Consider the following 13,435-nt stretch of genomic DNA (forward strand, 5'->3'; position numbering starts at 1 on the left):
AAGCATGATAAATTGCTGGTTCTGGGTGATCTGAACCTGCATTTCGATGTTCCCCGTAATAAGGAAGCTCTACAAGTGCGCCAGGACCTTCAGGCATTTCGGCTACAGTTAAAGTCACTAGCCCCCACCCATCAAGACGGACACCTGCTTGACCCGGTGTTCGCAAATTGGGAGGACGTGGAAATTGTTAAGCCGGTTCCTGTCCCTTGGTCAGACCACTTCTTGGTCCCTTTGAAGATTACTCTATCAAAGGAAGACAATCAGAGAGTAGAGACGGGCATGTGTACTTACAGGAAGTGGAAAAACATGGATCTGGGGAGTTTTAATAAGGAGTTGTTGGAAGGTGGCCCTCCAGGGGGGACGGACAGTAACACAGCTTGTCTGAATCTAGATACACGCATTAGTAAAGCGTTTGATATGGTGGCGCCGCTTCTCCAGTGTAAGAAGGGGAACAGGAAACGTAAAACTGCTCCCTGGTTCACCCAGGCGCTGCAGGTAATTAAAACCGAATGCAAACGACTGGAGAGGAAGTGGAGTAAAGGTTTCCTACGCCAGGATAAATTGGAGTACAAGACTCATCATCGTAAATATCAGAAATTACAGACAGTCTAAAGCCACCTACTTCAAAAATAGAGTTGACCTGGCCGAGAATGCCTCAAAGGAGTTATTCAAAATATACAAAGAAATTTCCTCAGTGGCCAGTCGAATAATACCAACATAGGGGATGTGGAGGAGTGTGATCGTATAGCCACCTACTTTGCTGAGCAGGTGGAAGCGATCTACTCGTCCTTCTCAGACACCCCACAAGTTGAGGTAGAGTCTGAAGTTCAGATGACCGAGTCGGTAGTAGCTCATAATCTGAACCATTTTATGGTTCCCTCCCCGGAGATGCTAAAAAGGATCTGTCTTGGTATTAAGTCTGGTTTGCCTAATGACCCGGCCCCGGCAAGGTAATGACAGACAGCCTGGATGTACTGGAACCATATATCAGACATCTAATTGAGGTCTCATTCAGCTCCCACACACTGCCTGAAAGCTGGAAACGTGCCATTGTCCCTCCAGTGAGGAAGAAGCCTAGCCTAAGCATGAGTAGACTTGACAACCTCAGACCTATTTCTCTTTTACCCTTTTTTGCGAAAGTGGCGGAGAAGTTGGTAAACCAACAACTAATGGCATATCTGGAAAAATGTAGCCTCCTGGATCCTGCTCAATCGGGATTCCACGTAGGATACTCTACGGAAACCGCTCTTTTACGGGCCACTGAAACTATCAGGAAGGGAGCAGATGCGGGGCATACCATGGCCTTAATCATGTTAGACCCAAGCGCAGCCTTTGACATTGTCGGTACAAAAGGGGGTGGTGATGGACGGAGCATCTGAATCAAACACTCACACCCAGTCAAAAGATCTGGGTTTGATCCATCACTGTTTTTTAGCCCACTCTGCAACCCCAGTTCAGACATGGCTATATGCAAATCAGTCTGACCCTGTGCCTCATGGGAACAGTCCAGCCCGAACTGCCAAGCCATGTCTTCCCTGGACCGGAAACAAGCTTCCGAGGACCGGTTTCTGACATTCCAGCAGTCTTCAGCCCGACACTGTAGCACATTCCACCTTGCTACAGTGTCTTAGTAAAGGTGGCGTATCGGGATCTGCCTTAAAATGGATAAAGTCCTTTTTAACAGGGCGGAGCTTCCAGGTTAGGCTGGGCATGCATCATTCCAGAGATATAGATTTGCAGCAAGGGGTGCCTCAGGGCTCAGCCCTGAGCCCCACGCTGTTTAATCTATATATGGCCCCTTTAGCAGAGATAGTGCAGGGGCATGGAGTTGGGGTCGTCTATTACGCAGACAACACCCAGCTGCTGGTCTCCCTATCTCGAGCTCCAGAGTGTGCTGCATCCAATTTCAAAATCTGTATGCAGGACCTTGCCACTTGGATGAATGAGCACTGCCTCAAATTGAACAGTAGTAAAACTGAGGTTTTGGTGGTAGGGGGAAGTAGCAACAGCTGGTCGGCGGAATGGTGGCCGTCGAGCCTGGGTCCCACCCCCATTCCTTGTAAAGAGGCCAAAAATCTGGGGGTATAGGTGGATCCAGCACTTTCCTATGAAGGACACATAAGTAAGGTGGCCGGCAAATGTTTCGGAGTGCTAAAGTCCCTGCGTAAGACACTGGACTTGCTCCCATTAGAGGCTCGCAAGACCATGGTTCATGTGCTTGTAACGTCACGCCTCGATTATGCCAATATTTTATACTTCGGGGCCACGGAACATAGTCTTAGTCGATTACATGTTTTGCAAAACTCGGCGGCGCGGCTTGTGCTGAATCAACCTAGGAGGGCGGCTTCTAAGAAAGCCCTTACCTCCTTGCACTGGCTACCCGTCAGACAAAGGATTATTTTTAAGTCTCTTTGTACCTGCCATCGCATTCTTAACAACGCTTGCCCGAACGACTTAAGTGACTTGGTTACCATATATGTGCCCCAAAGATCATTACGGTCCGTATGAACTGAATGGTGGTCATTCCCAGGGTCAAGAAAGCCAGGATGGGTGGCCGCTCATTTAGATTCCGGGCTGCGCAGCATTGGAATAAGCTCCCTGCGAATCTCAGGCTAGAGGGCTCTGAACGGAATTTTAGAAGGATGCTGAAAACTCACCTGTTTTCGTGCAGCAGGTAGTGGCGTAAGGAGTAGCTATGTCTACAGTCAATTCACCCAGCGCGGGGACACGCCGAGATGGTGGAACCATTGCGCTTTATAAATGCTTTGTTATTATTATTATACTTGTCACTTAAGGTGAGGCTAAAGGAGCATGGACTAGTTTGTCACCTCTTTCTTACACGAAATGTGAAATGTCTCTTAAGCATCCTTAGGGGTGTCGGTTTCATATAAGGGATGTTGAGAAGTGTGTGCGTCTACAGGGGCATTAAGGGGTGTTTGTTTCATAGAAGAGTTGTGTGAATGTACTGGGACATTTGAGATGGCTGCTTCATAAAAAGGGTGATGAAGTGTGTGAACCTACAGGGACATTAAGGGAGTATGTTTTATATAAGTGGTGGTGAGAAGTGTCTGAATGTACAGGGAGCATGGGCATATATATGTCTACACTGAGGCTTCTTCTGCCACGAGGGACATTATGAACACATGCTAAAAAGCAGTGGCACAGCAGGGGTGTCTGAGACCTATTCTGCTACTGATAGATACGCCCCTACAAAGATTACTCTTCTGTGAGAATCGGAAATGACAGTGCAAGACTGGTGCCAGAAGAGGTCTTCTTTCAAACAAACAGTATTTGAGTGGTGTAGGCGATTACAAATTTGCCTTAATAACTGGAAAGGCTGATTCAATGGTTGAGACGAGGGCAACCTAGTGGCTGCCTGCCAAGCTAGGGATTCTCAAGCTTTTTCGTTAACAGTTGGGCAGTTTCTGCCCCGGGGGCTCCTCTGATTTAAGGACCACTTATATGGTCTGTGATAGAGTCTTGCCTTGATGGCAGTGAATGATTCTTAAACAGATTGTTTTTAATACCACTTTCCTTTGCTTTATTGTCAATGCAGGTGATGTGTGTGTCTATAACAATTTGTAGAGAAGTGTAATGTTTGATTCATGCAACATCCAGACCTCATATGTGAGACATGGGAGGGTGTCACAGATTATTTGCACTAATATTAGCGATCAGCTGCTGGGTACAGTATTGGAAACACACATCACTATCCCTGAATATTACATGTAAACACATTCAGAATTTGTACGAGTGTGTCTTTGCACTATCAGTGGCTCGGCCAAAGAGGGCATGAAAGAGCTGAATTAGATCATAAATTCACAACTGTTACTCACAGGGGCCCCCAAAACATGCTTGGTCCAGGGACCCCAACATCCTTAAGATGTCCCTGGAACGGGTTGTTGGCTGTACCTTTACCGTTGGGCATCACTTTCACTGATAAAGAAGTCCTTAAGGCGATACAAAATAGCCCTGTTAAAAAAGCACCTGGGCCGGACGGGGTGCCCATGGGTTTATTTAAGATTAATCCAGTGTTATGGGCACTCTTACTTCCAGTATTTGTAACTCTGTGTGCAAGGCATGTATACCCCCATTGTGGCGTGGATCTGTTATCGTCTCAATTTTCAAGAAAGGATGCATGTTGGACCCCACATGTTGCCGGCCCATTTCCCTTCTAGGCTAAAAAAAATAATTGGACGCATCATACTGGATCACCTGTTGGGAGTGGACATCGCACTACCCTAAAACACAACCCTACACCACAGCACTACCCTAAACCCTAAAACACTACCCCCAGCAGGACCCTCCCCCTTCCCACAGTCTTGTCCCGGCACTGAAACACTACCCATAACCCTAAAACACTACCCTACACAAACACCACAACACTACCCTAAACCACTACCCGCAGCACAACCCTCCCCCTACCCCCAGTCCGGTCCCTACACTCTAACAGTACCATGCACGACTCCCACCGACACTACCCTAAATCCTAAAACACAACCCTACACTACACAAACATTACAGCACTACATCGACACTACCCTAACCCCCAAAAAAGTAACCTCCACCCCAAGCACAATCCCCCTTACCTCTCTCCTAGTAGTTCCTCTCTCCTGGTCCCAGCGTCTGAGAGGCGGGGTACGGTGCACGTCATTGTGAGGAAAAGGTACAGCCTCAGTTTCTTCACAACGATGTGGATAGCCATTGCATCGCATACGTTGTAAAAGCGCATGTGATGCAATAGTATGCATAGTAATGGCTACGCACTGTTACATCGCATGCGTTATATAACGCATGCGATGTAATGACTTGCGGGGTAACAGCTGCGTTGTAATGGCTGTTTACCAATTGGTCAGGGTGCTGGGTGTCTCAAGCCAGGCAATTGGGGTGGATTAGTTTAGGAATTTGTAGAGAAGATACAGTTTTACGATTTTCCTTCAATTACATAATTCCCGCCTCTCAGAAACCAATGATAAAGAGGGCAGTTTTTGGTCCTGATTAAAGCCCTTCAAAGGAAGGATTCCAAGTAGGGACATTTATATAGGGACAAATATATATGTAACTTGAGTGTCTCTCATCACTCTGCCCATTGTGACCGAGCCCCTCTGTTTCCATCCACTGACCCCCAATTTATGACATCTGAGAGTTTTTTTTATTCTCCATTTCCAGCCAAAGTTGCCTAACCTCAACAATCAAAAAGAATCAGTTGAATCCCTATATTCGTTCCTCCCTCCATGTCTCTATACGTCCCATTTGCTTGTATCGCATGCCGCCGTTATTTACTTTCTGTCTTGCGCAATACATGTTTTGTGTCATCGCTGGCTCCCTGCCACTCCTTTATTATTGTTCATCTGTACACTTTCATGTGCTACTTTTTTTTTACTGTTGCATAAAACTCCATATTGTATTAAAGTAGCGTACCACCTGCCAGCCGCAATTACCCTCCTGATCCAAGTACGCCCCCGCTCCCCAACAACAGTAACCTAGCAAACTCCCTACTCAGCCCTCCAATCTGCCGGCGAACTCTTTCTGCTCTGCACCTCACCTGTATCACTCACCACTCAAAAACAATTAAAGCGGGGGCGTGGCCAGGATGGCGGCCTGAGTAGACGTTTGGGTCAGAGGCTCCCCGTCCTAACCCCCCTTGGCGCCCCTTTATATCCCTGATTGACCCCCCCCCCCCCAAGCACTTGAAGCCCGGCTGCCTTAACGGGGTGTTTCGTGCTTGGCCCGGTGTGACCAGAAGTCAGCCGGAGGGACTCCCGGACACCCTCCAAGCCGTGGGAGACTCGCCCGGACAGCGAAGGAGGGAAATGGCGGCCGGTCCCGCCGAGTGCTAGCGGCCGACCGGATCCCCTGCCGCAGGCCACCCACGATCTAACCACTGGCACGCCCTGGGACAGAAACGACTGCGCTGAGGCGCAGGGGGCCACAGACAGCAGGGCCCCAACGGGACAACCACCAGTCGCCCAATGGGACGGAGCGGTGGCGCAGCGTGGGCCTACGTGGGTGGGCCTTGTGGAGCCAGGTCAGCCAACGAGGGGGATCCACAGTGAAGACGGCGGTGGGCGAAGGAGAGCCCACGCGACAAGGGCCCTCCACGGGGATCCGGAAACCGGGGCCAAGAACCTTGCAGCAGGTCGACGTCACGTGTGGAGCCCTTATCAGTAGAGGCCAAGGGGCGAAAGGTGCTCCAATTGCGCGAATCCTGGCCGGGCCCCGGCTCCCATAACTGACAGGAAGACCTACGACCAACCCGCTCGCCAGGCTAGAGGCAAGAGCAGAGCTAAGGGGACGTCTGGGGAGGGCCTGCATAAGGACTGAGGGGGGCACAAAGGCGGGCCAGCGTAAGAAAGGGGAACGCACGCTCCCAGAGATGCTTGCAAAGGGCCAGACAAGGACTGAAAGAGGGCCAACCACGCCGGAGTCCACAAAATCGCAGCCTAGCCCACCCGGAGCAGAAATGCCGATCACCAAGTCCTTCCTGGAATCGCTTTTCAACTCACTCAGGGATGACTTTAAAACATTGCAACAGGAGGTGGCGGGAGAGGTCAAGGAGATCAGAAGAGACATGGAGGGCCTCGGAGAACGTGTGATGGCTATCGAAGAGGCGGACCAGGCTAGGAGCGAGGAGATAGACCAACTACAACAGGAGGTCATCCGCTTGAGGGACCAACAACTGGAGCTACAGGCGCATGCGGAGGACTTGGAAAACCGGTCCCGTCGAAACATACGGGTCCGGTGGGTCCCTTTGAAGGAGGAGGGGACGGACATCACAGCCTATCTACAAGCTCTCTTTCGCAACGCCTTGGGGGAACCATCGGACTTTGAGATCAGGATTGACAGAGCGCACAGAGTAGGAGACGCTAGAGTGCCCCTCCACCAGACATCTTGGCTTTCCTGCCGGACTTCCCCCTTAAGGAAAGTATCCTCAAGGAAGCAAGACGGAAGCAGCCACTTCACTTCCGTAACTGTCCTATAGCACTAGATCAGGACCTATCGGCCATTACTCTGCAGAAGCCAAAATCATTCAAGGCGGCTACGGACTTCCTGCGAAAGGAAGAGATTCCATACTCCTGGGGCCACCCATTCAGGTTGATTTTTAAATGGAAGGGGGCCTCGCAGCAACTGCGGTCACTGCAGGACACTTGCGCACTTCTGGGCATAGAGCAACCAGAGGACCAGATGCCACTGCTACAGTCCCAGGGGCAAACCCCCGGGGGATAGCAGAGTGTAGGACGCAGACGATCACCCAAACTCCAATCTAAGCCAGAGGCTCACGTCATCTCGCAAGAAAGGGCCACAGCCATTCAAGAAGTGGCCAAAGAAACGTCGCCAACGGAATGAGCTCCTACAGGGGGGGTCAACTCATTGCTTCTACTTCGCATGTGCGGGGGCGGCCACTCTGGCCGTCACATGGATACGCTCCACTAGGTAACGTTACCACAGCCCTGCGATGGACTGGCAAGGCTGGGACATTGAAGTATCACAGTTGGGGTGTGGGGGGGGGGGGGTTTCTAAGAGAGGAGGGGGGCGGGGAGTTAGGACAAGGGGGATGTTAGAGGGTTGAAGGGGGGGGGGGGGGGGCTCCGGTGTGGTGCAACGCGGGAAGTGCAGGGTTGGATGTCCGGTCGGTGATGCCCGGAGGTAAAGGGGACTCTGCTCATGGGGCCGAGACGACTGAACCCACGCTGCAAATAGTCTCCCTTAATGTCAAAGGGCTCAACAACCCCATCAAACATAGAGCTGTCTTGTCATTCCTAGAGAACACCAGGGCGAAAGTATGCCTCTTGCTGGAAACACATCTACTACCTAAAGACTGGCACCACATGCGTTCCAGGGCGTTCCCAACACAATACTATTCTTCCACAGCCGAGAAGAAAGCAGGGGTGGCCATTCTATTTGCACGCTATTTCAAGGGACAAGTAGGAGACAAAGTCGCGGACATCAAGGGGAGGCTCCTAGCTTATAAAATACAACTGGGAGGGTGGTCCGCGGGTCAATTTATGCACCCAACACTAAACAAGAACCCTTTCCCATAGGGGCAATGGCGGATACGCTGTCCCACGACATCAGTTCAACGATAGTGGGGGGTAGGGGGGGTTTGGGGAAGAGACATTAACCTGGTGATAGACTCCACAAAAGACAGGTCAGGCCACAGGTTTGGTGATACGGGGGCGATAACCAAGGAAGAGGGAGCAATGGTTGGAGAGCAGAGGGTTTGTGGATCTTTGGAGGAAGACACACCCCGCCACCCCGGGATATACCTTCTACTCACACGAACACCACACATACGCGCGCTTGGACCATTTTCTGGGGTCCTCGGAAGTGGCAGCCCTGACCACGGACATTGAAGTCATACCCGCAGCACTCTCAGACCACAACGCAATCGCAATACACATACCGGTCCCTAGAACCAAGACACGGAGGGGCAGATGGCGCCTTAGGGAAACTCGTTTGCAGCTAAAGGGGGTCACAAAGCAGCTCAGCACAAGCATCATGGATTATTTAGCCACAAACGATACAGCAGACGTTACACTGACAGCATTGTGGGGGGTTTGAAGGCGGTCGTGAGTGGAGAACTGATCGCAATAGCGGCGGCTGAAGCTAGGGAACACCGAGATAAAAGACAGATGCTGTCCGACCAAGTGCTCGAACTGGAGCGGGTCCATAGCAGAACAGGGGCCCCCAGGATATGGTGCAAGCTTAAAGTGGCAAGGGCCCAGCTAGCGAGCCTTGATTTGGACAGAGCGGAATATGCGGCGCTGAGATTGCGCCATGCATATTATGTGGGGCGGAGACAGAAGGGCCACCTGCTCACCAGTAAACTCAAGGCTAAGGTCCTACAATCCAAGATCACGGCCATCCAGGACAGCGACGGGCAGGAGCTGCGAGAAGATGAGCAGATCGCTGAATCGTTTTGGACATTTTATGCATCGCTATACGCGGCGGAGCCCAACCTAGACAAGGGGGAAGCAGACTTATACCTGCGAACGGCGACGGTCACAGCCCTTAACGAGGCAAACGATTCAGAAAAGGGGGTGGTGATGAACAGAGTGTCTGAATTAAGCAGACCACTCTTACCCAGTCCAAAGATCAGGGCTTGATCCATCACCGTTATTTATCTCACTGCACCAACCCAGCTCAGAACCTGGCTATATGCAAATCAGTCTGTCCCTGGCCCAGTGCATCATGGGAACAGGGCAGACTAAACTACCAAGCCAATTCTTCACCAGAAATGAGACAAGCTACCGGGGACCGGTTTCTGGCATTTCAGCCTTCTTCGGCCCGGCTTGCTTGAATCCTGATGGTGCAGTGAGAAAGGGACTCATGTCTGAGTATACCCTGCCACACCTATAGTGGCCAAAAACGATTCAGAAAAGGGGGTGGTGATGAACAGAGTGTCTGAATTAAGCAGACCACTCCTACCCAGTCCAAAGATCAGGGCTTGATCCATCACCGTTATTTATCTCACTACACCAACCCAGCTCAGAACCTGGCTATATGCAAATCAGTCTGTCCCTGGCCCAGTGCATCATGGGAACAGGGCAGACCAAACAACCAAGCCAATTCTTTCACTGGGAAGGAAACAGGCTTTCGGGGACCGGTTTCTGGCATTTCAGCCTTCTTCGGCCCGGCTTGCTTGAATCCTGATGGTGCAGTGAGAAAGGGACTCATGTCTGAATCATTTTTGTCCACCATAAGCGTGGAAGGGTATACTCAGATGTGAGTCCCTAGCTCATTGCACCATCAGGATTCAAGCAAGCCGGGCCGAAGACGGCTGAAATGCCAGAAACCGGTCCCCGGTAGCTTGTTTCCTTCCCAGTACAAGAATTGGCTTGGTAGTTTGGTCTGCCCTGTTCCTATGATGCACTGGGCCAGGGTCAGACTAATTTGCATATAGCCAAGTTCTGAGCTGGGATGGTGCAGTGAGCTAAAAAACGGTGATGGATCAAGCCCTGATCTTTGGACTGGGTAAGAGTGGTCTGCTTAATTCAGACACTCTGTTCATCACCACCCCCTTTTCTGAATCCTTAACGAGGCAAATGCGCGTTCCCTAGATGCACCGATCAGAACGGACGAGGTAATCACGGGAATAGCGCGCCTCAAGCCACTAAAGGCGCCAGGCCCGGACGGCTATTCGGCGGGTTTCTATAAAACATTTTGCCATCTGCTAGCCCCAGTGCGGACTAGATTATTTAACTCTTCTCAGGGCCCAGGCTCCATCCCGCGCTAGAGGCTGACGTCATTGTTCTGCCGAAACCGGGACAAGACCAACTGCGCAGCATACAGACCCATATCGCTCCTTAATCTGGACCTGAAGCTGTTCACAGGCATAGTGGCCGCCAGGCTGGGCCCGTGCCTGCCGGGCATCATTGAGCCCGACCAAGCCGGATTTTTCCCAAATAGGCAATGTGCGGACAACACAAAATGTCTGCTGCATGTTATTGACAAGACCCACTTCAATGACGCGGACGCGGCCCTAGTCTCCGTCGACGCGGAAAAGGCGTTTGACCGAGGTGACTGGGGATACCTGGACTCCACCCTGGTGCGCTTTGGGGTGGGAGAACGCTTCCGTACCTGGGTTGCCAGCTGCTACGCTGCCCCACAAGCGGTCATTCAGGTTAACGGGGTGTGTTCCAAACCATTCGACATCCAACGCGGGACCAGACAAGGGTGCCCACTCTCCCAGTTACTGTTCGCTCTGTACATCGAGCCGTTCGCACAAAGGTTCAGGGACAACCCAGCGATCACCGGAGTCACATTGGGGGGGGGGAGACCATAAGCCTTTATGCAGATGACATCCTCGCGGCTGTGGAGGACCCTGTCAAATCCATCCCAGTGTTCTTAAAAGAAATACAGGAGTTCGGGAAAGTCTTGGGGTTTAAAATGAACATTGAGAAGTCTTTGGTACTCTCACTAGGGCGCAATGCCCGCACGTCTGGCACACTACCCCACGGCCTCGGGGGCTCGCCTTCAGCTTATCGGTGCCCTACCTGGGCATATCCCTGACACCCAGCACTGTGCAGACAGTGGAACAGAACTACTCGGATCCTCTAGGTCGGCTCCTAGGCGACCTGGCGAAATGGTGCCAGCACTCACTATTATGGTTGGGGTGAGTGGCGGCGGTAAAAATGTCCTTGCTGCTGAGGGTCCTGGATTTATTCCAGACACTGCCAGTCAGACCCCCACTGGGCCTGCTCAAAAAGCTACAGGATGCCATCCGTCAGTGTCTAGGGGCCTCACCACGTGTCCTTCACCGAGGACACCTTTGTTCGACAACCTGGCGTTTGAGCCGGGCACGGTCCGGGCCTCCTTCCCTCACTGGAGGTCTTCAGACTGCAGGTCAGCCGGTCACCTGTTTGACCTGGAAGGATTTATGCCGCTGCAAACCCTACAGGAGACATATGAGCTCCCACGCTTCCAATATTTTCAAATCTGTCACTGGCAGGGATGTGTTACCGCAGGTCAGTAGGCAACTCGCACCTTTTGAAAAATGGCTTCACACCAAAAAGACAAACAAGCAAGCAATAACAGACCTGTATAAAATGCTATGCCCGCCGCTTCCGGCCTCACGTTCAGCAGGTCAAAAAAGATGGGAACGGGAAGGTCAACCCCTTACCGACAAGGAGTGGCAAGATGTTTATTACAGGGCACACCGTACCACGAGAAACGTGGCTAGAAAGGAATCGGCGGTCATGGTAGCTTACTATTGGCACTCGACGCCAGCACGGCTTCACCAAAGTAACCCTCGCCATGATCCTCAGTGCTGGAGGGGCTGCGGACATATAGGCACCGTAACCCACATAATTTGGGATTGCGCAGAGGTACAGGAATTTTGGGAGCAAGTACTAAGGGACATAGATAAATATTTTGACACAGCTGGGGTTGTCAGAGGCTCTGTCACACGGCACCAAGCCCACGCCTGCTCGCATGGACACATCTTCTGCTCCCGTTCGCACTTTGATTAGCCGAGAGGCGGGCGGGGATTGGAGACCGGGGGTGTTCCCCGAGAATTGCACTGGCTGCCTTGTTTTGTGTTTTATTTCTTGAAATGCAATAAAAATTATTTAAACCAAAAACAATGAAAGCGTTGGCCAACCTCCAAATACATCCCTAGTGTCCCCTTAACCCTGCATGCCCCCTCAACACTCACCCTCTCCATGCTCCTAACCACCTCTTGTGGCAATATGCTAGCTGGAATCAACCACCCTTCTCCTTGCTCTTAGGCCCTGGCACAGCCATCAGGGGCGGCCTTAGGCATGTGCAAGCTGTGCACCTGCACAGGGCCGCCAAACCCCAGGGGCCACCACGCCAGGCCTATGGCACTTATAAATGGTGCGCAGCCCTGCCCGGGGCCCCTGAGCCTCTTAAGAAATGGTGCGGGGCCGGGGCTTCTACCTACGCTCCCTGCCCAGGGCCGCCTTGAGCCTAGACCCGCCCCTACAGCCATAATCAAGCTGTCCCATGCTGCAAGGGTTAAAACAATAAAGCAAACTCACCGTTCCTTCTCATTTTTCAGCTCACATTTGCGATGCACTGCCAAGGCTAGCGACAATGTGCAAAGTAGCGACGTTCACAAGTACTAACTGTAACCTCACTTACACACTCCAAGCTGCTGCCACTTCCCTATAAACACTCAGCAACACCGCTTATCCAACCGCCAAAACAAGCAAGCATTAACAATGCAATAGGTCTCGCAATGACTTGATTTTGAGCTATTGGTATTCTGAGTTAGGATTACAAGTTGTAGGAATCCCACGTCATCCTTATTAGCAGGCAGTATATTTTAAGTGTGTGTGGTCCAGAGAGGCACAAACGCAGGATTTTAAATGTACAACCGTGGTTGGTTTTTACTAAAAGAATGTATTTCTTCCCAACCTAAACCTTTTAGGAACATTGGGATCATGAAAACCTGGAGGAAAATACATTTCTAACCCATACCACGCAGTTTAAATGCAGCTCCTGGATTGCGTTTCATGTGTATATGTGTTGTATTAGGGTTGTAACTTATGAACTTCAAGAAACAAACGGATCTCTGTGCCAAGAGCAGTAACCCCCTGAGCTGGCCACATACAATGCAGCGCAGTGATCTGTCTGGCGCACGTTCTATGCAGCAGGCACATTAACCATCTGCGCTACTTGTTGATGGGTGAAACTGCCACTAGACAAAACGCTTATCTGGCTCCAGCGGGACAGGGCACAAGTCCTAAAAAAAGAAGTGGGGGGACGCCGTCCACCCGCGTGGTACCCCGACTCGAGCCCTGAGCGGGAACATTATTCCCAGAGGTATCTTGACATTTAAATTGCTTCCTGAAGACTCCTGTATTGACAAGAAATGTAGCAGAAGGTGGTTTTATTCCAGAGTACACAGCCCCTCGGGGTGAGGGAGTCCACAAATCATGGTAGTTTGAAGACCGATTCCCATGCGTCC

The 13,435-nt window shown here is 51.3% G+C and overlaps 1 protein-coding gene across 1 annotated transcript in view; it reads right to left on the reverse strand.

Annotated features, from left to right (window-relative positions):
- LOC147673410 (mucosal pentraxin-like) overlaps positions 1–13,435 on the reverse strand; it is a 40,674-nt gene that overhangs the window by 16,371 nt on the left and 10,868 nt on the right. The gene's annotated exons all lie outside the window — the stretch shown is intronic.

This window comes from Lissotriton vulgaris, chromosome 12 (assembly GCF_964263255.1).
Source record: "Lissotriton vulgaris chromosome 12, aLisVul1.2, whole genome shotgun sequence".
In the NCBI taxonomy this organism is placed as follows: Eukaryota; Metazoa; Chordata; class Amphibia; order Caudata; family Salamandridae; genus Lissotriton; species Lissotriton vulgaris.